At 38.1% G+C, this 24,617-nt stretch overlaps 1 protein-coding gene across 1 annotated transcript in view; it reads left to right on the forward strand.

Moving 5' to 3' along the window:
- The window catches only part of LOC134531833 (pseudouridine-5'-phosphate glycosidase-like), a 269,964-nt gene that overhangs the window by 24,480 nt on the left and 220,867 nt on the right, over window positions 1-24,617 (forward strand). The gene's annotated exons all lie outside the window — the stretch shown is intronic.

The following is a 24,617-nucleotide window of genomic DNA, read 5'->3' on the forward strand; positions in this document are numbered from 1 at the left end:
AATATTTACGTCTTTTGATTTTTAAAATTTTTTTGCAACAGCTCACAGAACTGAATTATTACTTGATTTACTGGCTATATTGACTACGGGACATGGTTCATGGTCTAGTGTAACTATTACCAGAGGCGTACGCATGGAAAAAAAGGGGGATGGGGGATGGGGGATGTATTCTTCACCCCCCTCCCAAATTAGTGCTGTTTTTTTCGTCTCTAATGGCCTCGCTGGCGAAGAGACGCAGGGAAACAAGATAGTACGTATGAGCTGAAGTTGGCGGACTACGCAGCTGACTACCTCATCAAAGGGACATGCCTTGTCCAAGGGGTGGACGCTATAGGGAATATTGCGCCAGTTTGTACATTCCCTGTACGCTGAATCGAACCTTTGAAACAAATAAAACCTTACAAACCTCTGGCAAGTTACTTAATTTATTGACTTTTAGTATGTTATTTTACTTTTTCGTATGATTCTCATATCGTTATTACTTTTAAATACGAGCATAATAAAAAAAAAACCTTTTTTTTGCGTCCGTTTTTTAAATGATTGGGGAATTTTGGATTATAATTTTTTTTGGACATACGTCATTGCAGTTTTTCACAGTTTTCCATGAGAAAAAATTCAAGAATGCAAAATAAGAAATAAAAATGGAAACAAATACATATAGAACAAGCCTCAATCAGCTGATGAACTGATGTACCCACTTTAAAAAGGTATTATGGACAACACAATGACGACAGCACAGGTGAACACATTCAAACTTTAAATATTTGACAACACAAGAGTTCCTTACAAGGGATTTAGTTATGAAAAATCAACAGCACAGACGAACACAGCTGGCTAACAACGACAAGAAAGACAGTTTCAACAAGAACAGTAAGTGCAGACAGACAACAAATATCAGTCAGTCTGTTTGTGTCCGATGACGGGAACAGATGCCAGTTCCCGAAACGTCGAAACTGTTTTGTCATAGGAAACCTACTGCGTTCTCCATAATACCTGCTGATTTTCATCGTTGTGTTCGTATGTCTGCTGTCCAGGTTGGTTGTCTGTCTGCATTTACGTTTCTCGCTGAAACTCTCTCGTCGTTGTTAGTCCGCCGTGTTCGTCTGTGCTCTTTAATTTTTCGTGACAAAATTCCTTCCTCGGAATTCTTGTGCCGTCTGATATTTATATTTTGAAGGTTTTCGTCTTTGTTGTCGTCATTGCGTTGTCCATAATACATGTTTAGTTTCATCGTTGGGTTCATCTGTTCGACATCAGCTGATTTAAGCTTGTTATCTTTATTTTATTTCTTTTTATTACTTCTTTTTATTTTTTACTTTGCAATCTTGAATTTTTTTCCATTTAAAACAGTGCATAAATGTAATGGCGTATGTCCAAAATTTTTTTTAACCTAACTTCTTTTGATTGTACAAGAGAGTCTTGGCAAAAAGAAGAAGACAGTGAGTGGTGGGCTTGATGCAAAGAATCTCTTTCAATGTCCGAATTTTGTGAAATATGCGTGAACTTGATATGTATTGTGTCATGCTAAATCGAGATATTAATTAATAAAATGTAAAAAAAAAAAAACCTTCAAAAATCAAGCAATCCAGTTTTCCCCAAACAGATTTGATACAAATGTTGACTTTTTATAGCGTGTCTTTATATAATGATTGCCTAAACATACGTGGCCAACTAAAATAATAAACACAAACGCAAAAGTACCTGGGTTAAAATTTTAACAGCCTTTGGTAGTCAAACTTTCTGTATGATAGTTCACTTATACCTACTAGCGCAATAAATACTCGTAATAAGCAAGAATACAAACGTTGTCTTAACGTAAAATTAAATATGATTAAAATAAAATTCGTACTTAAATTGAAAAATTACTCTCTACATTTCACGAATTCACGCGTCTTGCTTGGGCCCGGTCTTTCACGCCGAGTGGGTTGTTTAATTTTTGTCATCATGTTTTTCGAGGGTTTTTCCTCTAAATAAATGATGAGTCTAAATTCGACCGTCAAATTTCAACTGCAGGGACATCACGACAAACTAATTTGGAAACTTCTGTAGGTATGACTTATGCTTTGAAGTGTCTCCCTAGTCTGGTACACGTCTTTAAAGTTGGGGCTGAAGAACGTTTTTTATTGTAAATAAAAGTATTTGAAATGGACACAGAGCATCTGAAATATGTTTAACTGAATTATGTTCTACAACCACAGCTAATTTACATAGGCGAAACACTCTTATTTTTCACATATTAATTTATTGAAATAATTTTTCTTCAGCCACAAAATGCGCGGTGGTTGAAGAACTCATTCAGTTAAACATAATTCAGACGCTCAGTGTTCCATCTCAGGTAAATACTTTCTCTATTATTTACAATGAGAAAGTTGTTCAGCTCCAACTTCAAAGACGTATACCAGACTTGGGAAGCATTTAAGACCTTAAGTCTTACAGAGGTTTTCAACTTATTTTGTCGTGATGAACCTGCAGCTGAAGTTGGTCGGTCAAATTTATACTCAAGCTGCATATCATGATAGCTCTCTTGAATTTTATACTCCGTTAAAAATTTTCTCAACAGATATTTTCTAAATATTAGTAGTTAAAGCGGTAAAAAAGGTCACGCAAGTGTTCATAATTTTAATTACTTGCGTGACCTTTTTAAAGTTAGAAATACATTTGTAACCCAGCAGCAAATGCAAGAAGGTTGTCCCTTTGAATTACAGCAAAGGCAAGAACACGGAATTTCCAACTTGGCGGGTGAGATCCAGTCTTGACCCTGAGATAACCCCAAGCTGCAGACGACATAAGAGTACGGCGAGCGCCATACTGTAAAAAAAAAATTCTACTCGTACAATGAAAATTATTGGAAACTCAGTCGCCAACGATATCACTTGTAAAACTGCAAGGCACAGCTTTGTAAAATTACAATGCATAGCTTTGTAAAATTACAAACGGAATAAAGCTCTGCCTTGTAGATTTACGAGTGATATCGTTGGCGACTGAGTTTCCAAATACTTTCCTTGTTAAAGAATTTTTTTTCTACAGTGGCATGTAGTTTGTCAGTTTCGTATTCTCATTCTTTCGCGCGCTTCTCGGCCAGATTTGAAAAGGGCGTGGGTGTGCACTCTCTTTGAAGTAGTTATGACGTCATCGCAGCTGCGAGAGCACGAAGGAAGCTCTCTCTGGTGGCCGGTTAAGACGCGGCCTTAGCGTGTCTGGCGGGGGAGCGAACGGTGAAACCTCGAGAAAAATCGATCGCCTCGCTGCAACGTCCGTCAAGTTAACCCATTCACGAAGGACCCCGCAAGGATTCGAACCCAGATCGCCTTTGTAGGAAGCGAGCTTGGTCCGACACTTTCAGGGCAACACGTGGAATGTTGATAAATAAAGAGAGGGCGTGTTTATACTAAGAATTGTGTATCTCTTTATTGTAGAACATTGTCATTAATATACATCATCCGGTATATACACAGTCATAATAATTAACACATTAAGCGTATGTAACAAGTGCTGTACAGTTAACAATAATGATAGTAACTACAGTTAATGATATACATATTTTCAAGATCCAGGTTGTATTGTTTCTGGGAAGGTGGAAGAGGGGATGGAGGATGGGGGTGGGAACCAGGGGCCGAGGCGGGTGAAAGGGAAGGAGTCGTTGGTGCGGTATTTGATAAAAGGGTCCCAGTTATCCAGCCCTCTGAAGCCTTTCTAAGCTCGCAGTGAATTGTGGGTACGGAATGCGGTTTGATCCTCGCGGGCGGTCCCAGGTCGGAACGAAGGCAATGCGCATGGCACACTATCGACAGGCTCGACTCCAAACATGTCCACTTTCGCGCCACTGCTGCACTTGGTGGAGCCACGACTATTCCTAAAGAATGAAAACATTTGCGGATTCATTTCGCGATAGGCTGAAATGCAAATAAATTATGTCTTTGCGCAGCTTCTGGTATTGGTTCACAGTTTATCAGGACGACTTCGGGCCAGTGAGAGACTCGCGAGTGTGGAGTCTAGCCGACAGGAAATTAAACCCTCGGATGGTTTTTCCAATCCCTGAGTATAAACTCTGATTACAAATTCTGAAGCCTTTGCAAGTAGCCCCGAACTACATAATCAAATATGTATGTCTAAGTAATTCACATTTTAGTAGTGTTATCTTCTCTAAAATTTGTGAAGATTTTGACAGCTAATTACAATAAAATAACTTTTTCTGAAAGAAATTAAAGTTAAATATTTAATTAGCCAATATCATTGCTTTAAAATCTAAAAAGTCAGTTATTTTATTAAGTTAACTTAATAAACCTTTTCTCTTTGAAATTTTGGCTCCTTTGCCAACTTTTTTCCACTTTTGCGATTTATATAAAAAAAACTATATCATGGGTTGGCAGCTAGTTCAGAGGTCGTATGTAGTCAATGTGAGTAGCTCATTAGGATGAGGAAAACTCATAATTTTGTCAGATTGGTAAGGTATTGTTAAATTAAGACTTAAGTGGTTTATGGACGGGTGAATTTTGTTCGCAGTCTCGTGTTCTCGTGAAGCATGCAGGTAACGTATCGATGGTAATAAAAGCAGAAGTACTTAAAAAAAAAATTAAACAAAAATTATTTTTCGCATCTCTTTTATGGAAGTTCTCTGAAAGTTACATTTCAGGAAATTGACCCATTAAATTGAACTTAAATGTATCGCGAATAAAACTCTTTTTTACGTTTACTATACTTAAAATGGAAAGAAAACCTCTGGCGTTTCCTTATGGAATTTATGTATATATCTCATGTAAATTGATTTTAATTTCTCTAAGTTAATTTTTTCTTATTTTTTTCCCCTTCAGGTTTGAAGGAAGCTAAGGGGTACCTACACAAACCACACCATTATTTTTTTAATTGTGTTTTTAAGTTTCCAGCATTTTTTGTTACATTTTTCATTCTGTGACTTGATTTTATAAAGGGAATTGTTAAGGGCATTTTCGAGAAGAACCTTTGTTCCACTAGTGTTTTTTTTGTTTTTTTTTTGTTTTGGAGTCAGGTGGTTGATAGATTCCTCCTGAATGCTAATAAGTTGCTGAAAAATTACAACACAAAGAAAAAAAAACCTTACTTCAAACCACGAAGTATAATCCAAAATACATACCGGAAGTTATGGAAAAAATATTAAGAAATCCAAGAGGGTGGCCTCCTGACTGGGTGTTTAAGGGCGACATTTTCTCACTCATCACACGCCTCTTCGCCTCTACGCGCCAGGCACAGAACTTCCGTGCAGTCGATAACTCGCCTGTGACCTTATAATTTCATGGTGAAATATTACAGATAAAGGCTCCCTACACTTCGCTGTACCTCTTTTAGGACACTGTTTAGAATTTTTCACACAGTCACTACCCAAAAATATTAAATACATATTAACGACGAAACCATGGAACGAAACTTGTATAGAAGCAAGTGCAATGGTTCTTATCTGATGTTCGTGATCAGACGCTTTCAATGAATCTCGAAGCTGTTTGTAAATGGCGCGTTAACACCCAGCCAGGCGGCCATCTCGACGTCAGTATGAAGGAAAGATGCGTGGAACGCGCGCTCACCGCAGACCCACACTCTGGGAGATCTGCCTGGCCCCGGTCAGATCTCAGGGGGTCCCAGGGATGTGACGAGACTTGCTCACAGGACGGGGTCTCCTCTGAGTCGACCACGTGTTAGCCTGGTGGTGAAGGCAGGGGTTCCCAAAGTGCGCGCCGCTCCTCCTCTGTCTTCTCCTTGCTTACATACATCCTCAACAAACAATCCACCACTCGCTGCGTTAGCCGGCGCTTGCGCACTGGTTGTGCTCGGGAAATGAGATTGCCGCATCACAGCCAAAAAAAACCCCGTCAAGAATGACCATCCAACCCTTTAAGTTCAAAAGCTGTAAGTTATCTCATTCCCTTTGCAACATGCTACTTGTGGGAAGCCGGATTTTCATCCGTAGCTGCGATAAGGAGCAAATCGTCGGCTCACTGTCAAAACCTCCCAAGTATGAATTTCGAGACTTTTGTGCTTCAGATGACTTTGGTTTAATAGATTACTGACACAAAGGGCCTGTCGAACCTCCATAGTCGAATTATGAATGCAAGGACCACTATCGGTCTTTTATTGAAGCCTCCTATGTTTTACTTTTTCTTAATTTTATTGTTCAATACCTTCTATGTCTTAAAAAATTAATAAATCTTTTAAACAATGTATTTTCTTTTTTTGTAATTAAATATCACTTAATTATGAATTTTTATTTATTATAGCATATCTGCTTTTTCTATTAGATCCCAAACAAAATTTTTTTTGGGCCTCTCCTGTAAAAGTTTTAGAGTTTTTGATAGTAAGCCGACGAAATATCGCTCAGTGAGTGGAGGCGGGGACTCGGGCTACTTGCGGGGCGGGTGGGTTGTTACGTCGCGTCGCCTCTCAGCGCCGGAGACCCAGGACCGCCGCGACAGATATGGCTCAGCTCACGGGAGGCGAGGTTGGGGTTGCCTGCACCTAGCACACGGCCCGCCTGAGGCTACAGATCGCACTTTTAACCTCGAACGACGAACACGCCTGTGGGTGACTCATTTACCCATTTCATTCGTGCGTTTGATCACTAATTACTAAATGGTATAAGGTTTCGTTTGTAATTTAGCACTATTAACTCCACAGGGCTGCCAAAACAATTACCTAATTTCCCTGTTACTGCATAAATAAAAAAAGGTAGATTGTAACAGTCATTTGATTAGAAAGTAAACATCTTACCTCGGTAACGAGAAAATACATGCGTTCTCATGTTGTAAATACACTTATAATACAAAACTCGGATACGAAATTCAACACTGAATCCTTTAAAATAATGCCGAGCGTGATTAATTTTGTGTTTTCCTCTACATTTCTGGACGCGAATTACACATAATTTCCGCACCCGCCGCTAGAATTCGCTGCCGGAGTAGCTACGTTGACTATCAAATAATTTTATTTGCAATCCGAAATGAAACGGCTCCGTAAAAAGCGAAAGATATTTGAAAAAATTAAGAAACCACGGGTTTGGACCTGATTAAGAATTTTATTAAAATACTGCCCATTTTGTTAAAATTCATTCAACAGTTAATACTATAAAGTTTACCTTTGTATCTTTGAACTTTGGTTCGCGCCATCCGCCACATATAGCAGTACCGTGGTTGTTACACATTTCCGTTACATTCACGAAACTACTACTACCAATAGCCGTATACCGAGAGCTAAGATGTTAAACATCAAAAATTAAATAAAATTCGAAACTAATCGAAAGCGAAATCCAGCTTGTCTAGTCACACGCAGCATCTTTAAAGGGAATGGGTTGATTCCCGAGTCATATCCGTAATCTCAACCATAAAGCACCAGTAGTTGTCACTGTACTATTAGTTTATGGTGTTTTCCGTACGCTGATGTATACTTATTAAAAAATTGAGAATGGGTTTTAAGGTGTTATTCTTTAGTGTGGGACATACAGTTGTATGCACTTAATAAAATTACTGTGATGCAGTTCGCAGAACGATGACGAGATTTCTTAAAAAACAAAAAAAAAAAAAAAAACACGGTGACTGGGGACTCGTGAATGTTTAATTTTTTTTTTTTTTTTAAATTCTAACCTTATTCCATAGTAACATGACGGATTAAGTATCCTTAAAATAGAACCCCGAGAAATCAATAATACATCACGTATCACACGTATAAATTTTGGACTCCCGTAAGCTGGCCATTAAGGGGAACAAACTGCCAAATATACAGGTCTCTCTCTAAACCAATCACGCTACACGATTATTTAGCCATATCTTGCGTGCGTGCTTTCTACACTCTTTGAATCACATCACAAAACTATCAGGACTTTTGGGACTGGCTTTACGCGACGAGGCACTCGTTATCAAAGCTCACTTTTAAATGTTCGTGAAAAAAAATTATCTTAAAATTAAAAATTAAATGAAATATCACTAGGAGACCAGGTTAGTTCGTTCTGCTCTTCTAGACACGGTGAAAACTCGCTGGAAAACAACACAAGAAAACAATACACATGTAACATGAAAACTTCACATTATGACACAATGAACATGAGAATATAGATTTTGTCTTTGTGTACATTATCTCTAGTTTCTAGCACCTTTTATTCAGAACAGTCATGCTTTTTGTGTCGATGAGTGTCACAATAATAATGATGATGATAATAATAATAATTAGGTAAGATTTTTTTTTTACACATTTAGATACTTCTGTTTAATTTTATTTATTTTTAATATCAGTTTAATATTGTGCATAAGAAGCATACCATTTTTTTTAAGTTTTAAGTTTTCTGAAAATAAATAAATATCGTCTTATATAATAGGTTTGCTGATATGTTTATACTTTAATCTTCAGAACGTTGTCGCAGCAATATAAGAGGTTTTTTTTTTTTATCTAAGTATGAATTTATAGCTAGTTTCATGTCATGCAATGAATTCAGATAGAGATTATATTTTTTCCCGCCCCCATTCAGGTGTCTCGTTTTTCACAACTATTGATGTGAAAAGAGAAAAAAAAAAAGCAATTTTTTTTTTCCACGTCATTTATCTTACCCCCTGGCACTCCCGCTCCGGTGGCGAGAGGTGTGACCATTATTTCTGCGGGCACTTCTGCACTGGCAGTTTCTCTCGGCGGGGTCCGTGGCTAGCGGTGTGCAGCGAGGGCTGCATTTCCGCCGAGGCGTCCGAGCTGCGCGGGCGATCTCCGGCAAAGCCGAGGCCACACAGGGCAGGGCCGTAACTAAGGAGGGGGGGGGGGGGGGGGGCAAGCGGGGCATACGCCCCGGGCGCAAAGCTGTGGGGGCGCCGAAATCGCTTGCATTGTAATTCCTACTACAACTGGTAACTGGTAAAAAGTTTTTTTAACTTGCATGCCAGGAATGTCTAATCTGATTTACAATATAACGTCTCAACATATTTAATGAACAAGTCTAGTGATTATACGGACTACTTTATGGACATTGTGGGTTCATGCATGGAAGTTACAGTAGCACAGAAACTGTTACATGTAGGTATGGAAAATGCTTAAATAGCACCATTTTTCCCGTGGGAGGGCCCCCGGACCCCCCGCTTTATTGGTGTGGTATGTGCAAAAAGGGGAGGGGGGGGGGGGGCGCATAAATCCATTCATGCCCCGGGTGCCAGAGACTCTAGTTGCTGCCCTGACACAGGGAGCTACGCTATGTTCGCGATGCTCGCTGTGTTTGCTGCGCCAGGTGGCCAGACAGTATATAGTCTTAGGTACCTTGGCCTCTGGGCTGTGGCCGCGTCCTTGGCGAATAATTCACCGATGTTTCGGTCGACATTGCAGTCGCCATCATCAGGGAGCAGTTACCTATACTGATGATGGCGAGACTGCAATGTCGACCGAAACATCGGCGAGTTATTCGCCAAGGACGCGGCCACAACCCAGAAGCCAAGCCACTTCGGACGATGGCCGCGGAAAGCCTGCGAACATATATCAGGATAGTCTTGGTTCGCGATGTCGGAGAGACGCACGCCGTGCGTAGGTTTTCGAGTGATCGATGATCCCGACGATGATGATATTCTGCTGGCCTTTACAGCGTGTAAACTTAAAAAAAAAAAATTGATGAATTTCATCATTTTATGAAGCAGTTGCTCGTTAAGACGAAACCAAAATCATGGATTACTTCAGGATAAATTCAACTTAGTTTGATTGCATTCCCAGGCATTGTGCTGCACTTCCTGTATTCTATACTCTTCCGTCTATTTATTACATTAAACATGGATATTTTCGTAATCTTTCAATTAAATTTTACGTCGACTTGACTATTTAAAGCACAACACTGAGTGAAATTAAACTTCATGAAAAGCAAACGCAGAGGTTACAGCACAATTCCGCGCGAAAACAGATATTTTTTTTTGTTTATCTGCCTCATGCGCGAAGTCAGCGAAGTTTTAGAAAAATAGCTGATAGCCAAACACCTGATGATGTCACCAGCATAGAAAACATAGCGAACATAGCGAACACAGCTTTGTGTGGCAATTGACACCTGAGATGCAACTGGCCATATTTTACTGGCGTAGCGAACATCCCGAACATAGCGAGCATAGCGCCCTGTGTTGCCGTAGCCTAACGGACGCTATAGCGCATCTCATCCTTAGATTGCAGCGTGCATTAAAATGGGCATTTGTTCCCCCTCCCTCCAATGCACGATTTCTGCCACTAGCGCTGTCCTTGTTCAGGTGTGCTGTGTTGCCAGATACACGCCATAGAGCACAAAAGTTTCAGACACTACTTTTCAATGAGTTGAAATTTTTTTTATGTCTCGGAAAAATTGTATTTAATCAAAAACATCATCAGATAATATTAATTTTTATTTTATTTCCAAGGAGATGTCATTGAAAGACGCCAGCTCGGTTTCAACAGTTTTTTGTAATTATTTTGTTTATATATTTGATTTTTAAGAAGTTTGACTCTTTTCATCATTGCACATACTTTCATGGAATGTCTTGTTATTAATAGTGACTGACGTCACATATAGTTTCTCGTGTAAAGTAATTATTAATGTTTAGCATTTAATTATTTCTTCTGTCAGAGCGACTATAACTGTAATACTACTGTCGTTTATGGTCTTAGGAAAAAAAAAAAAAATGTCGTGATTAAATATAAGTATATTAAAATTTTTTATGATTAACGAAGGTATACAAAATAAGACTTTTAATTTTAACACCCCGGGTAGTATCGGACTGGCAACAATGAGTGCCATTTGCTCTGTACTGCAATCCAAGCGTGAGACAAGACTATAAACATTTGAAATCCTTCCTCGACTCTACCGCTACCAGTGTTGTAGGTTCCAATAACATTGTTCACAATCACAGCCACGCGTCGCGCTCATTTGAGGGTTAAGGGTTAATTTCCCTCGACCCCGGCATGGCTCAAACATACGAGAACCGAACACCGACTCGACCTCCAAGTGGTCCGAAACCCTACTTCTATTATTTTTGGCTAGGTATCACACGCCAAGTTAATTTTTTTCCCGTTATTACTTTTATTTAACGTTTTTTTCTTCTTCTAATTTTTAGGTCGATACCTCCCTTGTATTTATTATTCAGTCAGAAATGTTTTCAACAGATATTTACTAAGTGTAATATAATGGGTGTAACAGTCTATCTTACTTATTTTCACTTGCGCGACCTTTTACATCAATTATGTTACACTAAGTAAATATATGTTGAATGTATTTGTGACGAAAAATTGCAAGGGAGGTATCGAGTTAAAAATTAGTTTTTAAATAAAAGTAATATGGAAGAAATGAAAAAAAAAAAGAATGACGTGATTCCTTGCAACCTAAAACCCTATACAATCTAACGAAACAAACAACCACGATGTTAGCTTGCTGAAGAAATGACATCCCCATAATTAAATATTAGCGAATGTACGCCGAAAAAATAATTGAATGGAGCTACAAAATTAATTTTTTTTTAAAGTATGGACCCTGCCAGATATGTTTTTGTTTAAGCAAAATAATTTTGAAATGTCTTTTTAGTAACAAAAACATTGTTGGTCTTAACAATATATTTTTTTGAGACTAAAATTGTTTTCTATCATCACAGAAAATTCGGAAGGTCTATTGTAACACATATTTTGTGTGGTTGTGGCTTCATGAGCAGCGAAATAGCTTTAGAATTTTTTTTACACTTTTAGTGTTTTGACGTATCTCAATTTTGAATGTGTAAATGACAATGAAGTTAATATTTTATTGCTGATCATGACTGTATTTTCTGCTGCATAAATATCTCAGTCAACCAAGTATGTAATGGCATTTGCTGCAATCTTGTTGCAAAATAGTATGCTTCTCTTGCACAGGCATGAAAGCATGGGTTTTATGTTCATATTACGTCTTGAAATAAAGCAAAAATTTTTTCTTAATAATAAAATTTGAAATCTATACTAAAATATCGTATTAATTGGTGTTTTACAGTACATATGGCTCAGATATCCACTCAGTATTCTGTAGTAGTACATTTTTTTTTGCCGTAACTTAACATGCACATAATTATTTTTGGTAGGACATCAAGATATAACTTTTGTCCAGACAATGCTATCAACGTTATGAAATATATATTTTAAAAAATTCTTCCTTGTTTCGCGGCTCAGTCCAGTTTCGTGTGCAGGAAGTCCTGTGGAATGTCTGTAAGCTTAACTTTAGTCTTGATTCAAGTCATAAACACAGCCATTACGACACAAATAACGCCTTATTGTTCTTTGTTTTGAATATTTATATTTCATGTAGTTTTCGATTGCATCATGGTAGGCCCGTTGACACCGTGTCCTTCAACTTAAGACTGTCAGTTCGTCTTTCTTTTTTATTTGAGCGCGAGTAATTTCTTGGGATTAAATTACACGATTTTAAATAAAAAAACAGTGGCCATTTGTATTTCAACAACACGTTAACACCCCAGTTAGAATGCGAAACAATAAATTACGCATGAGTAAAATACAATCATTTTCTACATCTAATTGAAACAAAAAATCTCAAATTCATGAATCTACTACATATGTATTTTGTACTTTTATTATAATATAAAAATACTTTATAATATATTAATGCAGTGGCGGTTCCATAAGCTCTTGAACTGGATGAAGAGGGAAGGGAGTGGACTGGGTTTTAAAAATTTATTACTCCCCTCCCTCCAGTCACCAAAATAATTATTTTATTCTGTTCAAGTTGCGATCAGAATAATTTTTTCTGAATGTTGTTTGAAAAAAAGGGGGGGAGGGGATTTTAACTCTTCAGATTCTTGATCCTTTCTTGGAACCGCCTCTGTATTGATGTATCTCGGTAAGTGCAGTAAATTGTAACATTCCGATATTCCTAGTTTCTGAAATAACCATTAACCATAGTAGAAACGTTAAAAAAAAATATCATTTTGGTTACCGTCACGTTTATTGTTATTGAAAGTGTGGCAAGCCTTTCAAGCGGTAATATTACCATGTATAATGGAAGGATCGATCGATGAAGGTATTGTGTGAAAATTTTGCGAAGTTGTTTTATATAATGGTTGAAGTTGTTACGTCGAGCATCTACACATGGCACTTTCGGTTTGATTTGGCGGGCCGAAAGGTTAATGCTGGGAGTATTAAAGGGGTATGTTTGCAAGAATCTAAACTTATAACTCAGTTTTTGTTAAAAAAATCACTTTAGCAACATAACCCCTTCACATTTTTACTTTTTAAAACTCAGTAGCGTGCAAAGCATTGTTATAAAAGTGAAATTCACTCGGGTTTGAATGGTCTTGCGAATTTAGCTGCGCCATGTGTTATTCCAAGTTTTGTACAACACAATGTTTATGTATTACGGCTCGGACAAATATGTTTTTTCCCACAGTAATTTGTATTCCAAGAGCTCTGTTTATCTTCGAACATCCCTGCATGCAGACACAGGAGTATACCTGGACATAAAGTGTAATATAGAAAGCAAGCATATTTGTTGTACACTATCCAGATTACGTTTGTGGTAATTGTTATTTAGAAAAGATTTTTGCAAAAAAAATCCCATTGAACGTCTAAATTATCTAACATTGAAGCCCTTTCATAAAGGAAGACATGCAAGATAAACACTTATTACAAAATTTAATCGTTAGCGCCTGTAAATGCGTTATAACTATAGAATTATAGATACTACTTACAAAAGTAGCGTCAAATTAATTTACATATTTTCTTGTTGGTTTCTTGTCTTTCGGGGGTGTGTCAAACGAAACACGAACCAATATAAATTACAGTCAAGCGTATGCATTCTAACCTGTTCCAAAGTAATAACGCCAATTTTTCTCGGGTCTCTATAAAACACATTTTTTTTTACGAAATATAAATATAGTTCTTTGAAGATGGGTGTGACAGTTAGTTCTTGAGGGAGATGAGACGGGTATTAAGAGGTCACAGAATTATTTTTTTTTGGGGGGGGGGGGGGGGGAGATAATAACCCCGAGATAACTCATGCGCCTTATGGAAACGTCAACCACACACCCCTCTAGCGAAGAACTGGAAGCATCTGGCCGGGTATAAAACTGTGATCGCTCTGGAAACAAGCTAGCGGTCTCGAATCGACACGATTGCGATATTTTGACTACGGTTGGAGATATCACAAATTTCCACCCACCTCGTTACTTGCTGGCATCCATCGTTACAATACGTGACGTCCAGTACCTGGGGAAAACAGGAAAACCTGTAATTTGCGGGGAATTCCGTATTTTTGGAATATATCAGGGCATCGCCAGGGAATTTAAATGTAATGGTTAGTCGAAGGCTCATCTTGTATTTGGGTTCAGTCTTTGTAAAATGGGACATGTCTCGTTCCAGGTCATTATTTTATATTTACGTTTAACACAGTTAAACGTGTAGACTTTTTGATTGAACTAATTTCAACAAAATGGGAAAACAAATACAGTGTCTATTTTTTACAAAGTTAACAAAGTGGGATTTAACATTTTACAGTATGGATAAGGAGAACCAAATGGAATAAATAAAGGCAATGCCGGTTGCTATTGCATGGTATGGTTTGAATTTCTCTCAGAAAAAAAAAAATATTTAGCCTTTCAAGATCATAAACATTCTAAGGATTTTAAAAGGCTAGATAAAATTAAATAATTTTCTTAAAATAAATTAAATCATATCACGTAGCAGGTTAGCCACTCAAGTGGAATTTAAACGTAAAAAAAATCTTAGTTTTATTTTACATTTTATTTTCCTTATCCAAAATGTGCAAAAACAATAAAAAATTGGACTTTATCAGCTAAATGTGAGCGATGGATAATTTTCATCTTGTGAAAGTTCAGCTACTAAAAAAGCAGGAAAGTTTATTCGTGTGGAACGTAAATATAAAATAATGACTTGGAACAAGACATACACTCTTAAGTTGCAACGAGGGTGTGCCAAGTATTTTGAGCAGAGTTACAATTTTTTTTTTTTGCACGTGAGGACGAATACATTCTGTGATGGTGCCTCAGCGTGCGATGTAAAGTACGTCCCTTGTGCATAGTTTTAGGGAATTTTGTTCCTGGGTAAACGGTTTTGGTCACGACATTGAAGAATACGTATGTACGTTGTGACTGGGGAAGTGTTAGGAAGTAGAACAACAATTTGATACTGGTTGTTTTCTATGGAAACATTACAGGGGTTTGGTCAGCTAAAAATCATAAAAGACGTGGAGAAATCAAGAAAATATTTTGCTGTGGCATTACGTACGCTTCCGAAAGAAAGACGGATTTTCCATGGAGTAAATAAGGATAATAATTACCGCATTGCAATAAGACTGGCAACAAACCTGAAACACACACAGCTGCATCTGAATACTGTATTATATTTACCTGTGTATTTTTGGAAAAGTAGCCGAGGTTGTTTTGTCTCTAACCGGAACACAAAAGTTTTCATTACTGAGGCTACTTTTTTTTGGTGCATATGATAATATAAAAAATATAATTTTTGTTACTTCGCTCCAAAACCTTGTTTTTTATTTCGTTGTTTATACGTTTTTATTTAATTGCGCACGCGTTACTTCATGATGCAGTTAAAGATTTGTTTCCCGTATCGCACCGATTTGTTAATTTAAAATTTTTGTTGTGAAACATCTTTGGTCGCGATGGGAGTCAAATTTCTAAGGCCGAATTTTCATGCAACGTTTTCGTGAAACATTGTTGTGAAACGATTTCTGACGCTAAACGGTTGCGGGCTCCACGTGGCGGCGCGCGGCTCAGGTTGAACCCTGCCATGCTGCAGGGATAGGCGGGTCGCGGTGGTAGGGACCCGCCTGCGCCTGACGCCACCACGACTTGGGCAGCGGGCAACACAACAGAGTTTGAGGTTATTGTGCACCGCGCCACTGGCCATCTTTGCAAGAAAATGGTGTTCTTTTATGTACGTATTATTTTAATTAGGCTACTTGTGTAAATCAGTATTGTTTAACAGTGTTATATGAGTATTGTTTTTGCTGTGTAACTAAATATTTTTTTTTGCTGGTATAATGCTTTTCACGCTTTAGTTTGACAGGGTAATTATTTGTCACATTTTATTATTTGATTAACTAATCACACACCGTATTATAATTATGAGCCCACGAGCGTGTAAGTATGTTGAGTCCAACTAAGCATTAGCTAGTTTAAAAAATTTTCAAACAAATACTGTGGGTAGAATATTACCTGTTTTTATTTTCACTTTGTGGCAATATGGTTATAATGTAAATAATTACTGTGAGGAAGGTCTGTGCCGTTTAGTTTTTGTGTAGCGGAGCGGCGGACATATTACTTATTGTTCATTCATTCGACGGTAGAACATCATCGATGCCTATGAATAGATTGCAGTATGTCTATGAGCCTATCAGCAAAATCTGCTGCACTATAACTCAATGATAAGATAATTTTATTTTGCAGAACTACAACATCAGTTTAGAAAAATACTCGATCACATCTAATCTATACACAATTTAAATTTAAATTAAAAACTATTTACTATAATCAATCATATATTAAAATTTTAACGACTGCTCGTGAACTACAAACCACAAAATTTTGTTTTAAATACTTCAGAATAGATATATGTTATCGTTTAAAAAACTTTCATCAGACGAAATTTACTACCTTTATTATCACGTTAGTCGGGTGCATGTGTTTTTGATCTCAGTTAAATGTATTTATTTGCAAAGTTTTATGAAATTTCTGTAGAAATGTAAATTTCTTTTTATCTCATTATTATTATTATTACATTCGGTAAGATTGCCATTCGAAATGAGTACGAATTTTTACCATTACTTTTTTCCCTACCCCTTTGTTCGTGCTTGGTTTACGGTATATATTGTCGGCCGTAGCATAACTTTAACGATTATGTCCATGTTGACAGAGTGTCTCTTAAACTTAACCTAACATATGTTGCTTTTTTAATTTTATTGTCATTACTATTTATGTAGAATTTAAAACTTGCGTTTGTTATTCTGTCACAAATATGTTCATTAGATATTCACCAGTTGTAATAAAATATATGTAAATAGTCTCGTAAAGCTGGAGTATCAATGCCACGACATCCGATTAAGCGTTCCAGCACGTCAGAGTTAATAGCATAAGGTCACAATACCACGACAACATTAACACGATGAACTCTTAATATGGCTGTTGGCATATCATTCCAAGCCAAGTGCGTCCATAAAATGCAGTATATAATGCGCTGAAACAGTGTAGCCTCTATAGGAATCTTTTATTTCCTGTAGATAGTTGAAATGCATAAGCATGTAACATTTATTCGTCTATTGCACAAATTGAGGTTAAGTTTATTTTAGATAAAATGAAGCAAGTTATTGATATGTTAATTAGGGACAGAAAATAATTCTGATAAATAGTTGAAGTCACACTTCAATTTTGAAAGTGTACCCAAATGTAAAACTAAATGTTTTTCAGCATAAAAATTTACCAAGTAGGTAAGTAGTAAAAAAGTTATTTTTTCCATCGTGCGGCACACACAACGAAATTAGAAATAGAATCTACTTCTTGCGGACCGCGCGTATTTTGTCATGTTGACTTCACGGTGACCTTGTGTTTCTTTGGCTACTGAGCGTATTGAACCTTTCGCGTTGTGTTTGTCGTGTGACTCCAGCTTAAGAGATAGTAATTACGGAAACTTGTGCGACATTTTACATCCCTTACATTACTCTTACATATTGAATATCGGTTGAAAACATTTATGACAAAACCAGAAATGTAATGGAAGTATAGTGTTGGAATTTACTCAAATTTCCCTTAAATAATAGTAATCTCGAGGAATGAAAAATAATCTACATAGCTTGTTTTATTATAAGGTTACAATTTCTAACGCTCTACACTCCTCTTCCCGACGTAGGTGCGTAGGTCTCTTGTACGCAGGCCGCCGCGAGCTTCACTAAGCCGACGGAGAATTAAAATAAGTTGCCAGATCTGTCTATATGACCGTGATTAAGACTACGCCTGCAAATTATTTTGTAAAATTTATTAATTTACTGACCAAAGCGATGTTGAACTACATGAATGGCGATATTGTAAAGAATATTCTCTTCAAGCCTGTCATAAGTTTATCTAGTTTCGCAAGTGAACTTAAGCGATAAGTAACACCGAATATGCTATTATATCTTGGTCATAGTATAAGAATTCTTTAAAATAATAATTTTTTTTTACTCCTGCTCACACCAATGCGCTGAAAGAGTTTTGTAAATTCAAACCCCACGTTGCTAAATCAAATTCAGTTAACTTGTACGTAACCTTAACGTTCGTAACGTTTCACGCTACAGAAGCAGGCCACTAAGCGTTTCAGAACGTTACCCGATTAGAATATTCCTCCCCAGCGCTGCTAATCAAGTCGGCGTGCAGTTACCCCTTCGCACGTGTGAACTGTTGACCCCAATACCGCCGTGTGTAGCGTGCTGCCGCACAAGCAAGGGGCCCCCGGGGCTGTTTTCATTACACGTGGGCCTGCGGTGTTAATACTCTACGGCTCCAGTGTTTACCCAGACCCCTTCCCCGAAAGGTCCTTTCCCCCCATTCCTACCTAACCCCCCTCCCCACCCGGACTCAGTTAAGGGTGCTGTATCGTCCAGGAAAGCCCACACCTTCCTTTCAGAACGTCGGACGATAATAAGCTGATTAGATTTAAGGCATTTTCACACTTGCTAAAATATTACCTGTGTCAATGTTACCCTTTTTGAAATGCGTCTTTGCTATTTTAGTTCTGATGAAAGGCCTTTTCCTTTCCCACTCTCTTCCCTCACTTGATTGGCTCACACTATACGCCAGCAAGACTAAATTATGTACCTCAGAAGCAAACGAGCTTAAGTCACGCTTAAAAAAATTTACAAGGGAGTAATGCTTTTTTTTCTCTGAATCTTCCAGCTAAGGGATCCACTAAAAAGTGATTGTAGTAGACGCGGCCATCTTTCCGCTGTTTCCGAATTCTCACTAAGGATGCCGATGCATCCCTACATGCGTCCACTAAACTCAATATTTCCAGCGATGCGACACCCGCATCCACTGTGCGTCCCTTCATTATCTTTTGAACAGTGTTGTATTTTGTTTGTACATAATTTTGTTTCAGTGTTTCGGCATAAGATTAACTGAAAACAATATATTAGTTTATAACTCAAATAGAGTAAAAGTCGTCAATAAAAGTATTACTCATTCGTGGACTTAAACTTATAAGATTATTTAATGATAATTTTAAGCATTTTTAACATCTTGGGACTCATAAATACAATTTATTTTATCGCTAAACATCTATAAAATCCACGCTACATTAAATTTTTGTGATTGTGTTTATGAGTAGTCGTTATTTAAGTTTTGATGAACCTTCCTATACATCATGACTCATAATGGTTGCGTGTACATTAGTACGATCAATTGTCAACAGGTGGTACTAATGGTAAAGGTATTCGGATAGAATACATTCCTTATAATTAATGCTTTACATTGTGGCTGCATTTTCTAAGGGTTGTAGGGATGTGTGTGTTATGGACGCATCCATATGTATTAGGCGACAGCCACTGTGTTTTACACCAATCTCCACATGAGTGTGGCTGAAAAGAAGGAACTGATGATTGCGTTCTTCCAAATGGGAGACTTTTACAACAGCCACAGTACATACCATTGTATGTTAGACTCTTTTCTACTCTGCCCAACTCTTCATCCAGACCATCTTGTGTCTCGTGTATTTTCCTACACTTTAAGTGTGCAAATTTGCACCCCGCATGACAGTTCCCAGGATTTTCCCTGTGTCCATGCAGGCCCAACCTATTTATAGTTTTAGTTTAAAGTTAAGAATGAGGAGAGTTGTTAATGGCATCAGTTTCTGCCATGGCTGGCCAATCCCCTCCTAGGATGACGCATGCGACCCTCCCTACACAGAAACGTAACTAGACTAGTTTCCACTCGGGCAAAGAACTCGTCTTGTCCCCCATTTTTTAATCCAGCCAAGCTAAAACCTTTTCTGACTGTACTTCATATCGCCACCACGTATTAATTACACATGTATGTATTTTTCAATACAAATAATTCAGTTCATCTGCCCTCAAACATTTTTTTTTTTTTGTGTTCTAACACTACGATATTCAAGTAAATATCTGTAGTTAAAATTACTCTGCCAGTTTAATAGCGCCCCAACTGCGTCGCTCGGGGCACAAGCCTCGTCTACCCCCTTTAGTTACGTCCCTCTCCCTGCACGGCTAATCCCAGCAATACTAGGCGTATAGGTTTCGGTCTGAGACGCACCTAGGTCACTTATTAACCCGGACCCCTCCTACAAACAGTTAGTTTTAGGTTAGGAAAAAAATTGTAACTGGACTTACGTTTGTCTGGCTTAACTAAAGCTTTGGCCTTAAGCTCGTATAACTCTTGCAAAATCCCTGAGAAAAAAAATATTCAACGAGTTATGATGTTATGGTTCGATAGAAAACTAACTTTTAAGACACAACCTGCAATGAAACAAAAAGTCGCGAAATTTGAATTTATGCTCGTTTGGTTCTGCGTTGCAGAATTTGTCCAGTTAGAATGTCCTGCTGCTACAAACCAAATCAGCAGAATCTTCCAGTAGTTTTGTGCTTATATATATATATATATATATATATATATATATATATATATATATATATATATATATATATATATGAGAATTTTTTGAAAATTTTTATTTTTGATCGTTCACGGGATTTAATTCGGAATATTAGGCGGTAAAATATAATTAAGTTTCCCCGTTCGTCATTCGTGTTTGTGGAATATTTAAGATAAAACGAAGCGTCTGTCGCAACAGTATGGTATAAGGATCCTCTAAAGACTGCGTGTGATCGAGCGCCATTTTCGGACTCGCGCGAGAAGGGACGCCGGCTCTCTGCCAGCGCAGCAGCACGCAGCGGTAAATTAAACCAGACACTGTCGAGTAACCAACAAACAGAACTCCACGAAAATTTTAGGTTCTGATTCTTAGGCTTTATGAACACTTATAAATACACACAATTGAAAAAAAAGTAGTTTCTCGTAAACTGGGAATAAAAACGTAATTACTATCAAATGCAATCAGCTTAGTTTTCAGCGTAATAATTAAAACAATATTTTTGAATGGTTGGGTTCTAAAATTTTAGTTTTTTTAGTTTACATACACAATATATTACTTTCATATTATAATAATAGTGTAGTGGCAAATGTCAAAAATGTCCAATTAAACAGTTTTGGCATTGCTCACCGCCGAAGCAGTATGCTGCCTTGTATTATCGTAATTTTTTTTAACGAATATTTACTTAATTAATATAATAGTTGTAAAAAAATTGCTCAATTCTTCATATTAAAATCACTGGTATGATCTTTCACAGCTCGAAAATACATTTAATAAATATCTGGTGAGAAAATTTGCTAACAAAATCAAACGTAATGGCACCTTCGGAAAATAGCTTCATTAATAGGTACGGCAATACAACTAAATATCTCGGAAAATTAGCCCAAGCCTTAAGGCGTGTGAAGGAAGGGCACTGCCGTAGATCTTAAAGAAGCCCGCCGAGTCAGGAGTGTATTTGTGTTGGTGAGGTGGAATGAAAAGTGCGAAGCCTGCTAGTGTTTCTAGTGTGGTATCGCCTCTAAGCGCAAGGCTATCGACTGGTACGCAGTTTTGTGGTCGTGTATGGGGCAACTACGGGATTCGAGTGGTCACCATAACATTTTATGGCGTAGAAACGAAGATAAAGGTGCATTGTACATATGTCTCTAGAGTGCTTGCAAGAAGCCTCAGCGGGAGTTTCATGCATAAGTTTCATTATAAAAACACGCGTGTCAGTCGTTTTCACTTTCCTAAACATAAAGTTTAAAAACGATTTTCAAGATACATAACTATCAGGCCTCAGCGTGCTTTTGAATGTTCTTTTCTTGGACATCTTGAGCGGATTTAAAATCGCGTGTTTTTTTTTTCTCCTGATGCTCTGTGGACTGCGCGCCTGTGTGTGCCAGGTAGGCGTTCCCCTTAAGAATGGTTCCCGAAAAAATATATATTTTTTCATTTGAGAGTGTATCTAGCTGTGGTGGGTTTATTATTAACCCGTGTAAGTGTTGGCGTTGGTTTGAAAATAGCCGCAGCCCGCTCGTAAGCTCTCCTCGGAGGAAGAAATAGCCGGCCCGAGCGCGCCGACCTTGAGCGGCGGCCAGGGGACGACTGCTGATTGACACCGGAGCAGCCTGCCTCGGCGATGCTGTGCAGACGCTTCTATCTCCGGCCGAGGGCGCGCTCTGTCCGCCAGGTCGGCGGCCACAACAGGAGCGGGGGCGTCTCGGCGCAAATAGCACCGCCCTCCTGCCGCGTATAGACCGGCCGGCGCGTCTCAGGGGTCCGCATCCCGCACAGCCAGGGGGAAAGTCACGCAAGTTGTAATTGGTCAGGGAAAAGTCAGGGAAGTTGTAATTGGTCAGGGAAAAGTCAGGGAAGTAAAAATTGGTGAGGAAAAAGCCAGTTAAGTTTTAAACTGACTAGGGAAAAGTTATGGAAGTTGTAATTGGTCAGGGAAAAGTCAGGGAAGTTGTAATTGGTCTGAGAAAAGACAGAGAAGTAAAAAATTGGTGCGAGGAAAAAGCCAGTTAAGTTTTAAACTGACCAGGGAAAAGTTATGGAAGTTGTAATTGGCCAGGAAAACGTCAGGGAAGTTGTAATTGGCCAGGAAAAGTAATTTAAGTTTTAACTGGTCACGAAAAAGTCAGGGAAGTTGTAATTGGTCAAGGAAAAGTCAGGAAAGATGTAATTGGTCTGAGAAAAGACAGAAGTAAAAATTGGCGAGGAAAAAGCCAGTTAAGTTTTAACTGACTAGGGAAAAGTTATGGAAGTTGTAATTGGCCAGGGAAACGTCAGGGAAGTTGTAATTGGTCAGGAAAAGGCAGAGAAGTTTAAATTAGAAGGAAAAAGGTAATTTTAGTTTTAACTGGTCAGGGAAAAGTCAGGGAAGTTGTAATTGGCCAGGGAAAAGTCAGGAAAGTTGTAATTGGTCTGAGAAAAGACAGAGAAGTAAAAATTGGTGAGGAAAAAGCCAGTTAAGTTTTAACATACCAGGGAAAATTTATGGAAGTTGTAATTGGTCAGGGAAACGTCAGGGAAGTTGTAATTGGCCAGAAAAAGTCATTTAGTTTTAACTGGTCACGAAAAAGTCAGGGAAGTTGTAATTTGTCAGGAAAAGTCAGAGAAGTTTAAATTGGACAGGAAAAAAGTCAGTTTGGTTTTAACTGGTCAGGGAAAAAGTCTGGGAAGTTGTTATTAGCCAGGAAAATGTCATGTAAATTGTAATTTGTCAGGAAAAATTGTAGAAGTTGAAACTGGTGAGGGAAAATTAGGTTAAGTTTTATTAGCCAGAGAAAAGTTAGGGAAGTTTAATTGATGAGGGAAAATTCAGGGAGTTTGTAATTGGTCAGGGACACGTCAGGTAAGTTGGAATTTGTCAGGAAAATTTAGAGGAGTTGAAATTGGCCAGGGAAAAATCTATTCAATTTTAACTGGTCAAAGATAAGTTAGGGAAGTTGTAATTATCCAAGGAAAAGTCTAGGAAATTGTAATTGGTCAAGGAAACACCAGGGAAGTGGGAATTGGTCAGGGAAAAGTCAGGGAAGTTGCAATTGGTCCGAGGAAGTCAGGAAATTCACTAGAAATTCTGAAAAATTAATGGAAATTCCCCAGTGATCGTTTTTTTTGTTTGGGGGGGGGGGGGAGGGAGGTAATATAATGCTCCAGTCTGCCATCACCAAGACGAAAATAATTTTTATTGCATATTCATACACACTATAAATTAGCGTATGCGAGTTTCTGTTTTGACTAGGCCAGCTGAATTTTCTTTATTTAGTTTATAAAATCTTGAAATATATCTTTAGTAAGGGAAATACGTATTATATTTTTATGGAAATTCAGGGAAAAGCCAGGGAAATTTCATCACAGATATTTTTTTTAGATACCCTGTGTCTGTTCCGACAGCTGACGGCATGTTGACTCTTCAACCCCGCGAGACTGCCCGGACTATTCCGCTGCCGCGTGAACTACACCTCGCTACAGGATGAGTCGAGTTTCGACCGACGAACCCCGGTTGCAGGTTCATCATGTAGCCGTATACATACAGACTTATGGCCTTTAAGTACTTCCCAAGGCTGATATACTTATTTCAGGTTAGAACTGTTTTGTTGCAAATAATATAGCGAATATTTAAGATTGAACACTAAGCGTGTGCGGATAGTGTTTAATTGAACAAAGTTCATCCACCATCACAAAACTTGTTACTGTTGTAAATTTATTTCGTTCAAATAGTTGGGGATAACAAGAAGTCACATAATCTTGACTCAACCCGTAATAAAAAAAAAACCAAAGTTATTTTTTAAACTGTTTTTCGAAGTTGTCGTATAGGAAACAGTCAGCATCGACTATTAAACGTACACGAACCTTCTGTAGTCTGTTGGGATGGAGACGCGTGGTTGAAACTCCGTTGTCACGCGTCAGTTTCAGAAGTTACTGAGTAACTCGCCGGTCACTAAGGGTGAAAATGTGCCCAGTGTAAGTGTGTAGGTCGACCTTGTGAAATGCACGAGATCGTGCAGGGCTTTCGCCAACTCAAAAACAATCTCCTTCGTTGCAGT

Source organism: Bacillus rossius, chromosome 5 (assembly GCF_032445375.1).
Source record: "Bacillus rossius redtenbacheri isolate Brsri chromosome 5, Brsri_v3, whole genome shotgun sequence".
NCBI lineage: Eukaryota > Metazoa > Arthropoda > Insecta > Phasmatodea > Bacillidae > Bacillus > Bacillus rossius.